Below are 14,526 nucleotides of genomic sequence, written 5' to 3'. Positions count from 1 at the left end.
TGCGAGTTTTGAAGAAAGAACCAATAAAACATTTTAGAGGATTTAATCAAACATACATGTGTATACCCCAAAACATTCTTTTATACAAGTTCACTCACCAGTCTTTGTTGATGTTTTGGTAGGCTCTAGCTTCGACTAATGTTCTAAATAGAGGTGTGGGGTTTTCGTTAGAACCTATCACATGCAACAACATTGCCATCAACCCAACTTGGCATTAATACCATTCCAAAAGATATTTCTTAAGTCAAGTTCTACTAGTCATCCTTAACTAGCTTCCAACTACTATTAAATGGCTACTATTTGTACTATTTTGGTCACACTAAAATTTAATAAACAACCTCAACAATAAAACACTCACAATCTAATCACTAGACATTCTCAACACTTAAAAATTAACTCTACTTCATTACTCACCTTAATGGTCTTTGTAGTTGAATTATCTTTTAAAATTCTTCAAGCTAATAAGGGAAATCACTCTATCTCTCTCTCTATACATCCAGCTAGTGAGTGAATGTTCTGAGGAAAGACTTTTGAAAGCTGTTGAGGTGTAAAAGTGGAAGAGCATGAAAAACCCTACGAAAGAGTGGGCAAAAGTATGAAACTTGGACTTTCTATGAGAGACTTATGGAGGATTCAAGGTTTTCCTCCCATGGAGAATGAAGAAAACGTGAAATGAAGAGAAGAGTTGGGATGAAGAAGGAGAAGCTGTTGGAAGTTGCTGGAGCTTAGATATTTATGCTTCAAGTTAATCTAAATTTTCACTGAATTTACCAAAATGCCCTTAACATGGTTGCTTTGTCTTCCTCCCATCCTTGGTGCAACCTTTTTACACTTTTAACACTAAAACAAGTCCATAATAGTCTAAAAATACTCGAGTTCATGAAAACGTAAAAATTTAGACCCAAGATGCAAAATGACCGTTTTACCCCTACTTTGGAAATTATCAGTGTTTCTATATTCTTCATTTATTTTATCATCATTCATGTATTTCTTAGGCCTACTTAGACCTTAATAACATTAGAAAACTACTTTTATGAGCTCACCATTAGAAATGACGAAATTACCCTTGGTTTGTGTTATCGCGTCTACTTTTAGTTATAGGTCTATGAAGATCGAGGTTTCACAATAGAAAAGTACTGGGTATCACATATGTCTACCCTAATTGCGAATCAGATCACCTAAGTGACATGAACATACACTATTCAAACTTTAGTCCAATCTAAAATCACTTTGTTGAGTCTCAATTAAATTCAAAAATCAATTAATTATTGGCTAGACAATCAAAAGCATTAAGAGCAAATTTGAATAAGCAAAACTATACTCTTTATAATAAATAAAAGAGACACTAATATTCAGATTAGTTCATAATGTCTAAATAAAACATCATCCAAAGAAAACTAACCATTAATCCAAGTCAGCGAAAATAAGAGAAACACAAAAGTAGAGAAAGAAACTAATTATTTAAGCTTTTAATCTAGATTCTCTCTCAATTTCTCTTGCTTTCTTACTTTGTTTTTGGCTTCTTTTTTCTAGAATAGTTGCTTGCCATCTTCTTTCAAAACCTCTAAAAAAATGTTCCTTAAGTAAGCTTAAAATAACATAACTTCCAAAATCCCCATTAAGAGTTTTATTCTTGGAAAATTGTGTGGCACTACAAAACCATGCTTATTGTTTTAGTATGGTGCATGTTGGCCTTATGACACTGTGACGATGCTCTGTTTGGTGCTGTGGTCTTTCTTGAAGCGTTGTGTCATAACTTTCTCAGTGTTGTGGCCGTGTACTCTCGGGTGGCACAATAGGGATGCACCTTCAATAAGTGCCATAACCATGCTCTACTTAACACTACAACCTTGATCTCCTCAGCGCTGTAGCCTTTAACAACTCAAGGCTGCAACCTTCATTCCATGTGCTGCCTTGTGTAGAACTTCAGCACTCTAGCATCTTATAATGCAATTTTACCTTGATTTGATCCAAAAGAGGTAAAGTGATAAATATAAAAGTTGTATCCCTATTTCTTGGCTTTCCATTGGCTTAAGAATCACATCAATTGGACCCCCGTAGCTCAAATTATCCTGAAAATACTGCAACATCTATAAATGAAGACATCACCATACTTGCACAATTTTTCATCAAATGAACCTTTCTCATAAATTTTCTTACAAAAGCAATAAGAGAAATCAACAATAACTATTCTTAAAGTAATTTAAATCAAAATAATATAAAATTAAACTAAAATAACTTAAATTAAACTTATCAACATGTAATCAAACTTAACTATGAAAACACTTAAAATACTCAAATTTGAACTTAAAATCTCAAAAACCTAGCTACTTAAGCCCCAAAAATGTGTCAAAATAACTCTATATAATAGAGTTATCAAACCCCCAAACTTAAGATTTTGCTAGTCCTCAAGCAAAGCATAAAATAAAATGCAAAAACTTAAATGAAGAAACAACTTAAATAGAAAGCAATTGCACCAATTCAATGATCACTTTTAATGTCCTCATAAGTTATTCCATATTCTCAACTCTAAACAACACAAATATTATTCAAGATCAAGTTTCAATTCAAATGCAAGCTCATCATCAAATGGATTTCTCTGTGTGTGTATGTGTGCAATCTTTTCACAAAGAACATTATACAATCTAGATAAGTTTATGCGTATGCAAAATTCAAGTTAGTATTGAAATTCAATATGTTTGCTTTTCATCTCTCTCTCTGTTGATATAGACTAATGCTAAGTTAAGGATTAATAGGACTTTATTAAGCCTGTAATGTATGGCTAGGGTTAAGGTAGGATATGGAACATTATGTTGCTCAAATCACCCTAAGCACATAGTCATTCTAGGACCTATTTCGAGCTTTATTTTCCTTCATCAAATACACTATTTTTTCATTAAATTTCTCTTTTGTTCAACACTTCAATTTTCTTCTCTTTTTTCCCCTTTCTCTTTTCATTCTCCATATTACACCCCAAACTTATTTCTTTTATTAGGTAGTAAAATGGATACAATCATACTTTTTATCTTTTAAATCACTTTTCATCTTTACTACCTCTTTCACTATATTGCTCATTATATTTCCTAATTTGACTTATGCATTTATGAATGAGGGATGCAAAAATTGAAACTATTTATGTAAAGGTTTAAGTTTCTAATTAAGTGTTTAAACAAGGAGAAGGTTACATTAGGCTCAAATGGGTAAACTAAGGATAAATTATGTAAAGTAAGCTACAAAGGCTCAATTGATCCAAAGATGGCCTAAATCATCTCCTTAACTAAGTATAGCATAGGATTTCACCTCGAGAGAGAATCAAACAAATTCTAGAATTCAAGACACAATTTAAAACGTCACATTCACATAAACCTTCTCTATATATGCATAATGAATTTAAGCAAAAGATAATGTGCTCAACTTAATAGAAATCACATTCTAACAATGAAGCTTAACATAAGAATTTAACCTAATACCTAAACAATATTCACATTTGCAAAGAATTAAGATAAGAATATAACTAGTTCTCATCATTGGATAGGTAAATGAAAGAAATTGGCCCAACTTATTCTCGCCTAAAATCTTAAAATATGCATAAAATTTAAAAAATTTTAATGAAAATAAACTAACCTAAAAGCATCACAAAAAGTAATAACAATAAAACCCTCCCCTAAACTTAAATTGCACATTGCCCTCAATGTGAAAAGCTAAAAAAGGATAAAGAAAATAAACTCCCTTATTAATGGTGGCACTGCATTAAAAGTTCTAATTTTCTTTTTCTTCATTTTCACGCTTTCCAAAGTATCATACATAATAAAACAAGCTACGGAGAGGTTATAACCACTTATTTAATCAAAAAAATAAAAACTAACTAAAATAACAACTAAATCTAAAAAAATATAGCTTGGGCTACCTCCTAAAAAGCCCTTTTTTATAGTCAATAGCTTGACTTTGGTTGGCATCTTCATTCACCCTTTAAGGAGGTTTGAGTTTGCATGGAAAAAGCTTGAGCCGTGAAAGTAGCCTTCTCTTAAGATGATGTTGTAATGGCTTTAACTAAAGATTTGATGCTTGCCCAACCCAAGGTGTTGGAATAGGCTGACTTTTACACAACTTCTCAAATTGAGTTCTTCTTGAATAATGTACTTTAGGTGTAGCCTTCAACATGTGTCACATTTTTGAGTTCTTCATTCTCGTCTCTTACTATTACATCTCGAACCAAAGAAGCTTCAAGGAGTTTTTTGAGATTTTTCATCTTAACAGCCTCTTTAGGTAACTCATTAACTGTATCCAAAAAGGGAATGGGAGGCACATATGGCTTGACTTGTGGTGGTGTGATACTTCTTCCTTTTGCTTAACTTGTTCATCTTGAACTTGCTTGCTGAAAGTAGTTTCTTGATTTACTTTATCTCCATCATCGACTACATTGTTGCCATTTACCTCATTAAGATGCTTATCATATTTTTCTCTTCTAGGATTAGGCTCAATGTTATTTGGTAAAGTTTCTTGAGGCCTATTGTTGATGTCATTAATAAGTGGACTCACATATGTCTCTATATTTCTTATTAAAGCTTCATTACTTTGAATGGTTGCATCCATATTTGCCATGTATTGCATAATCATCTCTTCTAAAGTTGGCTTCTTCTCAGGTATAGGGCTCTAACTTGTGACCGAAAACCATTATGGAAAACAGGCTGTGATGAATATGTAGGTACCTAATCATTACTTCATGAAAATTTTGGGTGATTCCACCCTGAGTTATAACTATTGAAGTATGAATTGTTTTACTGCCCATTGAAGCTTCCATCAAATTGCATTGATTCATAATAAGCTAGATAACAATCACTTGAATGCCTATTTCCAAAAAGCTCGCATATCACAAACAGACTTTGAAAAACATTAACACCCCAAGTGTCAATTTTTTGAGACAAAGCACCTACTTAGGCTGTCAAAGCACTGATTGCATTTAATTCATAATCACTAGTAACCTTTTTAGGCTGAAATTGTTTAAATGGCCATTGACAGTTATAATAATTCATCACCTCAACCAAAATTACCTGAAAATAAAAGAAAGAAAAAACTTGAATTAAGATTAATCTGTTGAATATTAATATTAGAAAAATAATTAAGAAACTCAACAACGGCTCCAACAACTTGTTGTGGATTTAGTTCATGCAAGTATACATATTAAACAAGTAATATAGACAGTAAGTCCATAATCGTATCCCACAGAGATTTGCTCTTAATTGTTCAGTAACTACCTAAACTATGATAGATCAATCTTATTCAAGTAACTCGATTTCATAAACCATTAATTAAAACTAAATTTAATAAAAAAACTAAACTAATAAACAAAGAGTAAAAATTCACTGGAGAAAATCAATAAATTAAAACCTAGGATTATAGGTTCATTCAACACTTCATCTAACACTAGTTTCTTTTATTATTTACATTCATGGGTGGTTTTGCTAAATTAGAATCCAAATTATGCACAAGTCTTTGACGAGATGCTTGCACAAATACCTAACATAACTGGGTCACTATATGTCTATGGTAATTAATTAAATAGGGTTCATTAAGTTAATGTTCTGATTTGACTATGTATGGCATTTAGGTGTATGTCTACCTTAATTGCGAATCAGATCACCTAAGTGACGTGAACAAACACTATTCAAGCCTTAATCTAACCTAAAATCACTTTGTTGAGTCTCAATTAAATGTTGGCTAGACAATCAAAAGCATTAAGAGCAAATTTGAATAAGCAAAACTATATCCATTCATAATAAATAAAAGAAACACTAATATTCAGATTACATGTTGAAATCCACCAGAATCCTAAAAAAGCAAATTAGTTCATAACATCTAAATGAAACATCATCCAAAGAAAATTAGCCATTAATCCAAGCCAAAGAAAATAAGAGAAACAAAAAAGTAGAGAAAGAAACTAATTATTAGAGAGTTTGATCTTGATTTTCCCTCAATTTCTCTTGCTTTCTTTCTTTATTTTTGGCCCCTTTTCTCTAGAATAGTTGCTTGTTGTCTTCTTTCAAAACCTTTGAAAAATGTCTCTTAAATAGGCTCAGAATAACCTAATTTTTGAAACCTTGTCAAGAGTTTTATTTTTGGAAAACTATGTGGTGTCGTGGCGCTATGCTCCTTGGTGCTGTGGCGCCTTGCTCACTGGTTTAGTATGGTTCATATTGGCCGTGTGGTATAGCGTTGGTGCTCTCTTTGGCACTATGGTCTTTTTTGGAGTGCCTCAGCCTAGCTTCTCAACACCGTGGCCATCTACTTTCAGGTGGCATTATAGGGATGCACCTTTAACCAATGCTGTAGCCTTGAACAACTCAAGGCTGCTGCCTTCATTGCATGTGCTACCTTGTGTAAAACTGCAACAGTTCAACATCTTCCAACGTGATTTTCACCATGATTTGATTAGAACTGGGCAAAGTGGAAAACAAGGAATTTGTAGCTCTATATCTTAACTTTCTATTGGCTCAAGAATTACATCAATTGGACTTTTTTAGCTCAAGTTATCCTTGAAATACTACAACATATACGAATAAAACCATCACCATCCTTGCATGGTTTTTCATCTAATGAACCTCTCATAAATTTTCCTACAAAAGCACTAAAAGAAATCAACAATAACTATTCTTCAAGTAATTTAAAACAAAACAACATAAATTAAACTAAAATAACTTAAATTAAACTTATCAACATGTAATCAAACTTAACTATGAAAATACCTAAAATACTCAAATTAGAACTTAAAATCTAAAGAACCTAGCTACTTAAGCCTAAAAAATGTGTCAAAATAACTCTATATAATAGAATTATCAATATTCCTTTGTGATTTTCCCCTGACAATTAGATTGTAGACCTCATCCAAAGTTGAAAATGGCTTCAACATCACCACTTGAGATCTTAGACTAGTGTCATGAGCCAAACTTGTATAGGGCCATGACAAGGTAAAACTATCTAGGAGACTAAGTTCTTTGTACCCTCAGGGAAAATGTCCCCTTTTTATACACTGTAATGGCATTTGGTGCCATATTTAGAAATGATTGTTAAGTTTTTAGAGATAAGACCTTTTAGGGTAAGAATGTCCCTATTTCATGCATTGTAATGTTTCTTGGTGATATACTTGTAAAACCTTATTGGTTCTTTATAGGGGGTGAGCAGTTGATAGATTGTTGGGATGCCTCACTTGTAAAGGTATGTTTGTAGCTAACCATTTAGGACTACCCCTATGGCCCGACGTTGGCACATTAGTACTCTTGGTCCCTTTGTACTTACTTTCAATATTAATAAAGCATTTTTATTTTAAGTGGCTTTAGTGGTTATGTCTATAGCATTCATTATGCCCTATGATTTCAATATGCCATTTCCTTAAACTAATTTGTGGCTATTATTGACGTTTGCTCAAGTATATTGAGTTATTAGCTGGCTTATGTGGAAGCATCCATTAAAGCCCCGCATGGACTATCGCGTAGCTAAGTGAAGGGGTGTAGTTCATGACAGTTGGTATCAAAGCACGAGTGAGACGTGCGAAGTGAAAGATCAAACATGGTGACCACATGAAGTGCATTAGAGAAACATAAGAGAATTGATGAGTTATAGGCTGTAGTGGCTATAGTAAAAACTCAAATGGTCCCATGTGAGTGAATAGCTGAAATTGAAATAATCTAGTGAGAGTTGTCCAAGATGATAAATATCTTGAGTGATGAGATTAGGGATTCGTTGAGCACTCTCCAAGGTAAATTTGGAGAACAATAAGCTCAAGTAAATCTTTTTGTTGTTGCTGCAAGTAATATTAGTGCAAACTCAAGAGATCGAGGGAAAAGGGCCAAAGTGCTAAAGCCCAAGTGATACGAAGAGGCTAGAGATGCAAAGGAGTTAGAGAACTTTTTTTTTATATTGAACAATATTTTTGAGTTGTGTGCACAAAGTCAGAGGGATACAAGGTGGCAATGGCCACGATGTATCTTGTTAAGGATGCGAAGTTAGAGTGGCATTCCAAATTTGTTGATGGCGAGTGCCACATCAATACTTGGGTAGACCTCAAATGAGAATTGAAGAATTAGTTTTTTCTTAAGAATGTAGAGTATATGGTTAGGTGAAAGTTGCAAGAGTTGACACAAATCGGGTCGATACAAGAATTTGTGAGGAACACCTTTACTCTAATGTTGGATATTAAGGGCATGACCGAGAAAGATAAGTTGTTATATTTGCTCGAGGGTTTGAAACCATGGGCAAGGACGATGTTGTAGCAACTAATAGCTCTATTATATAGAGTTATCTTACCACATTGTGGGTTCTAAAATAGCTAAATCCTTGAGTTTTAAGTACATTTTTAGGTAATTTTCATTGCTTTTCTTTAATTAGTTTATAGCATGTGGAGTCAACTTAATTCAAGTTGTTTTAGTTAATTTGTATGTTAAAAATGCCTATTTTTAGCTATGACTGATTTAGTTCCTATATCTTGAAGGTCTTTAAAAGAAATTTGGTCAAATGGTGAAGAAAAGTGCAAGTATGGTTAAAGGCTTCTCTTAAACATGCTGTGGTATTTCGAGCATAACTCGCACTATAAAAGTTCAATCAATGTGATTGTTGAACCAATGGAAAGCTAAGTGATAGAGCTATAACTTTTTTGGTTCACTAGTTTTCCTTCAATAGCCTTGAGATAAGAAAAAATTACGTTTCAAGAGAAGGGTCTCAGTAGGGTTAGCACCAAAAAGCAAGGCGCTTGCTACACTAGCCACCCAAGGTAGTGGCATTGGGATACCCTCTGTCAAGCCCGGCTCTATAATATATTTAGTATGCCATTCTTATATAACAATGCATGTTTGCTTACTTGGGTACCTCGAAAATCGTTAAAGGATGGTATTATACCAAATGATACAATTAAGTTGAATTAAACCTCGAACTAGTCCAAATAGAAATTTTAAGATGAAATTGAGAATTTTAAAACCTCAGAATGACTTAAAATGGTGATTCGGAGTTCGAGGATCGATTTGGAGTCCAATTGAAATTTTCATGACCTAGGGGAAAAATGGTCATTTTGCCATCTGAGGTTAAGATGTGAGTGTTGGATGAAATTTTTGACTAAGATTGATCATTTGGAGTATAATTTGAGTTTGAGAAGTGAAGAATTTTAATTCTGACATTTTTTCAAGAATAAAGGCAAAATAGTCATTTTGCTACCCCAAGGGTAAAATTGTAATTTTACACCATCCAACACTTGTCCAGCACATGGATTTTACCCAATATTATCATGGATAGTTGAGAAAATTTAAATGGTGGAGAGAGATTGGTTAATGGGTAAGTATGACACATAGCAAATTTTTATCCGTTCAATATTTTCCTTAAAGCCAATTTGAACTTTTCCACATTCATTCTTATGGCTGGCCAAAGCAAGAACAAAGGAAGAAAAGAAAGAACAAAAACCCTAGAGTGAAAATTCAAGAGAAACTTGGTGGATTTCAAGTAATCAAGTAGTCAAAGGTAAAATTTCTTGATTTTGACTTGTGATCTACCTTTCCCATACATTCTTTTTCATTTTCCATGGTTGAATCACATGATTTCATGATGGGTCTCTTGCTGGCCGAACACTTAGAGAGAGATTTTGATGGTTGTTTTGGTTAGATTTTAAGATATTCTAGTGTTTTTAGTTGATTGGTGATGTGTAGCATGAAAATCAAGCAAGAAAAATTCACTTCCTCCCATCACCCATCATTGGCCAAATTCTCCATGTGGAATATTGATGATGATTTTGATTTTATTTCAAGTGATTTGGTTAAGAATTAGTGATTTATGGTGTGAGAATCAATTTTGAAAAATTATATTGTTAGTGAACCCTCCATGGCTGAATTTTCCAAGAGAAAATGTGAAGATGATTTTGCTAAGTTTTATGTGATTTGACTTGTGTTTGATGGTTTGGAGAATTGGAAGAAAAATGGAGTTAATCGGAGTTGAATTGGACGTATTGGCCAATTAATCAGGTGATAGATCGAATTAGGCTAATACCATGTTATTTAGGTACACAATTGAACTTATATTGAACACCGTGTTTATACGATAATCTGAACAATTTGCATTCCATTTCATGCATTAGTAAAGAGCCTGAAATAGATTTAAAATGCTATGACACAGTATATTGAATTATGTGTCGTGTATTGTATATAAGTGATGAGCCCTCTAACAAGGGTAAAGACGTTGTGTCAGAGGACTGAGAATAAGAGTATTTCAAACTCTTGATACAGTGAGTAACCTTATCATCATCTTGATTATCTGAAGTGAATTTTAATTCGTTTTTGTGATTTTATGGAAAATGAGTTTAAATGGTAAATCTTTATGTTTTTAAGAAAAATGTGATTAAATGAAATGATTTTATAAAATTGTCTTGAAATTGAAAGATGGTTTTGAAAATGGAGTAATTGGAGACTAATTGTTGTGTTATAAATCATGGTTTGAATTGAATGGCTTATGATAATATTGGCATGAATGGTTGAATTAATAAATGTGCTGAAAATATATGAACAGTTGATTTGCCTTGAGAGGCTATAAAATAAAATAATTTCCATGTCATGCTATTGCAAATTTTATTGTATGGTGGGTTCAGCTTGCTGCAGTGGGCGGGTTCTGTGGACCAGCCTTTTTGAGGGGCACGGAATCCCGTTATATTTTTACCTCAATCGGAGAGGCACGTAGGGTAACTCTCAAGGTACAACTTTAGAGTTCACTTCATGCCAAACCACCACGTGAGGGTGAACTCAGCCAACGCCAAAGAACGACTATGTTTTCAAAATAAAAACATGATTTATGCGTATATGACTTTTTAATAGTCTTAGCGGACTCGGTTGGGAAAGCCCCAGGCCAAGGTATGCCTGATAACTGAGTATGAGAATGATTTTGGCACAAGCCAAGCTTTTCAGGAAATCATAAGCCTCATTGTTTATTTGGGTGAAATGAATCTATTTTATCTTATTAAAATGAGTTCGAAATGCTGTGAATCATTTTTATGCTAATCTATTTTATTTGTCTCCATTTACTCGGCTTTAGATATTTTAGATGATATTTGTTTACTCATTGGGATTATATAATCTCACCACCCTCCTTTCCACCCTTTTCAGGCTCAGGATAGTCAGTAGATAGCTCATTTCGTTGAGGGCTACAGTTAGACTTGCATCCTTAAAAAACTATAGGTTTACCGATTTTGATACTTTTGGTCGTTCGTGGGCCCACGTGTCACTGTAAATTAAATCTTATGCTTTTGTTATCTGTATTACAGTATGTATGAATTTATTTAGCCTTTATGCTACAAAAATCATTTACCGGTAACTCTATAAATATTGTTTTATAAGAAAATAGAATATTTTATTAAATATTTTTATTATATTCAAATAAATATAGTTTCACTTTAAATGAATGTTTTAGACATCTAAACTTATTTTTGATTATGAAATATGTGTTTTCCACTCGCATACTACATTTTTAACTGGTTTAGAGATTTTTGAGGAAAAATGACCAAAATGTCCCTGTGAGAAAAAAATTATTTTTCTAGTGTTTTGATTTGAAAATAGTTTATAATCTCTCAAAACATGATATTTAACAACTGTTGCTCACAAGGGAGGTGCGAAAACTGATATAAAAGCCTTGCGAGGTTTCGATTGTCATTCTGGGCAATGAATGTCTATCGGGATGTCGCTGCGGTTGTCACGGGCTCGAGGGGAGTACCGGGTCCTGACAATTATAGTGGTATCAAAGCTTTTGGTTTTAAAGATCAAAGTACAGAGTTTTTGATTTTAAAGTTATTTTAAAAATTTACAGTGTCAGTGTGGCCCCGAGTTAAGTTAGGTTAGATTGAATAGAATGCATGTATTTGCATGTAGAGCTTGAGGTTGTTTAAACTTGCCTTATTCCTTCTTATAGATTATCATGCCTCTTTGACGTGAACACCCACCTCTCACTAGATCGACTGAGAAGGGAAAAGGTCGTTCTCAACATCGTCAGCTAGATCCTATAGAAGGGGAATCGGCTGCGTCTACTATTCGGGTTGCACCTACTGTTAAGCAGATCGAGACTCCTCCACATCCTCCACCTCCTCCGCCACCTATTAGTATTCCTGCCATGCCTTCTAAGGCAGTTCAGGCATTGGCAGCCTTCTTTACTGCTATTGCTGGCCAGGCTCAGACTAGTCAAGCTCTTCCTATAGTTCCTTCAATTGCTCCTTTAGTGCCACCACCCCCACCTCATGTCCCATCACTAGTGCTGGATGTTTCTATTTCTAAAAAGCTTAAAGAGGCTAGGCAACATCGTTGCGTTTCTTTTATGGGTGAGTCGGACGCAACTGTAGCTAAAGAGGTGGTGCAAATGGCTTTAAGAGCTGAGAAGCTTGCGAATGAAAATAGGAGAATGTGAGCTGAGTTAGCAAAAAGGAGAAATTTGAGTGTATCTTTTAGTCAGCCACCGAAAAGGGGCAAAGACTCATCTATTTCAAGAAGTACTACTATTGTTTCAGTAACATCTTCCCGACCTCCATTTCACAAACACAACAGAGGCCTTCGAGATTTAACAGATCTGCGATGACTATTTCTGGGAAGAGTTCAGAAGGTTCTGATAGATGCAAAAATTATGGGAGATATCATGTCGGGTCGTGTAGATGGCCTGTACGATGTTTTTATTGTGGTCAACCGAGTCACATTAGGAGAGATTGCCCACAGTTAGGATGAGCTACGGTAGTTGCCCCATCTCCGCTAGCTCATACGGATATGCAGAGGAGAGATTTCTCTGGATTACAACCGAGATAAGGATGATTTTGACATACCACCAAGGGTAGATTAAATATGTTGAAATTAGTGTTCTAATAAAGTACATATGATAGAAAGCTAGTTTTGTAAATTGTAGTTTCCATGATCATGAAACTCTTGAACTAATAATAGGATAAGCATAAGATGTTGATTCAGGTGGATTAATTTCATGACGATTTTAAGTTGAAGTGATTGGATTATATGAGTTGTAAGACAAAGAAGACCAGTAGTTGTGAATACTAAGGAATTGTGGAACATTAGAAAACAACGAATAATTATGTGTGTGGTGTCATACGTATATGGTGAAGTCACTCTATAATATGGAAAGAGTATTCTCAAGTGGGATTTATTGACTGATGATAAGTGGTGTGCAATTTGAGATACATGTAGCTATGAATAAATTTGGAGATTTTTGCTTAAGCAAACTCGTACTAAATGTTATGGTCAAGATATATGAATGTTAGTGGCAAAATAAATATGTTAAATCAATGTTCTGATCGCGCACTTGTGATAGAAAGTTAGTCTTACTAATTGTGGTATAGACTCAGAGGGAAGCCACACGATTATGAATAATTGAGGTAGTAGCTTTAAAGGTAGAAAAGTTGCTGAAATAAAGTGAATTCAAACAGTTGCAACACCACAGTACTGACTATCAAACGCTGTCGCGTTAAGAACCCTTAATGGCTAGAAAGTATGAGCAAACTGTGAGCGGCATAAAGATTGGACTCATGAGTTGGAAAATGGTCATTGGTTTTGATGTCGAGTTTCGTTATTGGGAGTCTTAAGTGCATTGGGGAAATAATAAGATAAAGATGAAGAGTACATTAAAAAGTTTCTTTATTGCCTTATATATTGGCATGTAAGAGAAAGAAAAGTTAGAGAGTTTTTGAGATGGCTACATAAAAATAAATTAACATGTGGAGTGTTAAGATGAATAATATGTTGACTAAAGTCAAATATTAAGAAATAAAGTAAACCTTGTAAAAGGTTAAAGAGGAAGTGAGGGAAAGGTTAGATGAATGTATGAGATATTGATAAGAGACGTCAATACCAAGTGATGAAAATGTGAATAAAGATTTCAATAATGATATAGCAAATGAGTTTATATAGAATATTGTTATGAGAATATACTAATCTTGTCTTGACTTTGTTGAAAGGAAAGGATTAGTAACAACACAAGTAAACTAGGTGACATGCTAGAAACCCTTGAAGATAAATTGAAGCATGAGTTGTTGGGCATGCCTTTATGGAAATGATATGCTTGGAGTATGAAAGAGCATATAAGTGATTAAGTGTTTCAAGAATGTTTAAATGCCTTTGAGAAAGAATTATAAGTTATACGTGATGAGCATAAGATGTGTGACTTTGAAACTTGCTAAGAAGCCAAACGGTTAAGTCTTAGGTTAAGTGAACACATGCTGTGAGACATAAGTTTAAGATAGACATCCCCAAGGAAATACTCAAGAGAAGTTTTGCCTTGGATCTCGTGAAAGCAAGCACTAAATTATGTGGTTATATAAAAAGGAGGCTGTAAGTTGAGAGTGATATTAATATTAATATTGAAAAATACTTAAGGAGAATCTAGTTTCAAGTCTTGTAATTTAAAGTACAATTTGTAAATTGGTTAGGGAAGAATGATGTTATATTCGTATGAAAAAGTGGAATAAATGATGATAGAAGTTGACCTTGATAATGAATGTCATAAGATAATAAAATTTTC

Source organism: Theobroma cacao, chromosome 3 (assembly GCF_000208745.1).
Source record: "Theobroma cacao cultivar B97-61/B2 chromosome 3, Criollo_cocoa_genome_V2, whole genome shotgun sequence".
Taxonomy (NCBI): Eukaryota; Viridiplantae; Streptophyta; class Magnoliopsida; order Malvales; family Malvaceae; genus Theobroma; species Theobroma cacao.
The sequence above is the reverse complement of the archived record's forward strand: the minus strand, read 5'-3'. Positions refer to the sequence as shown.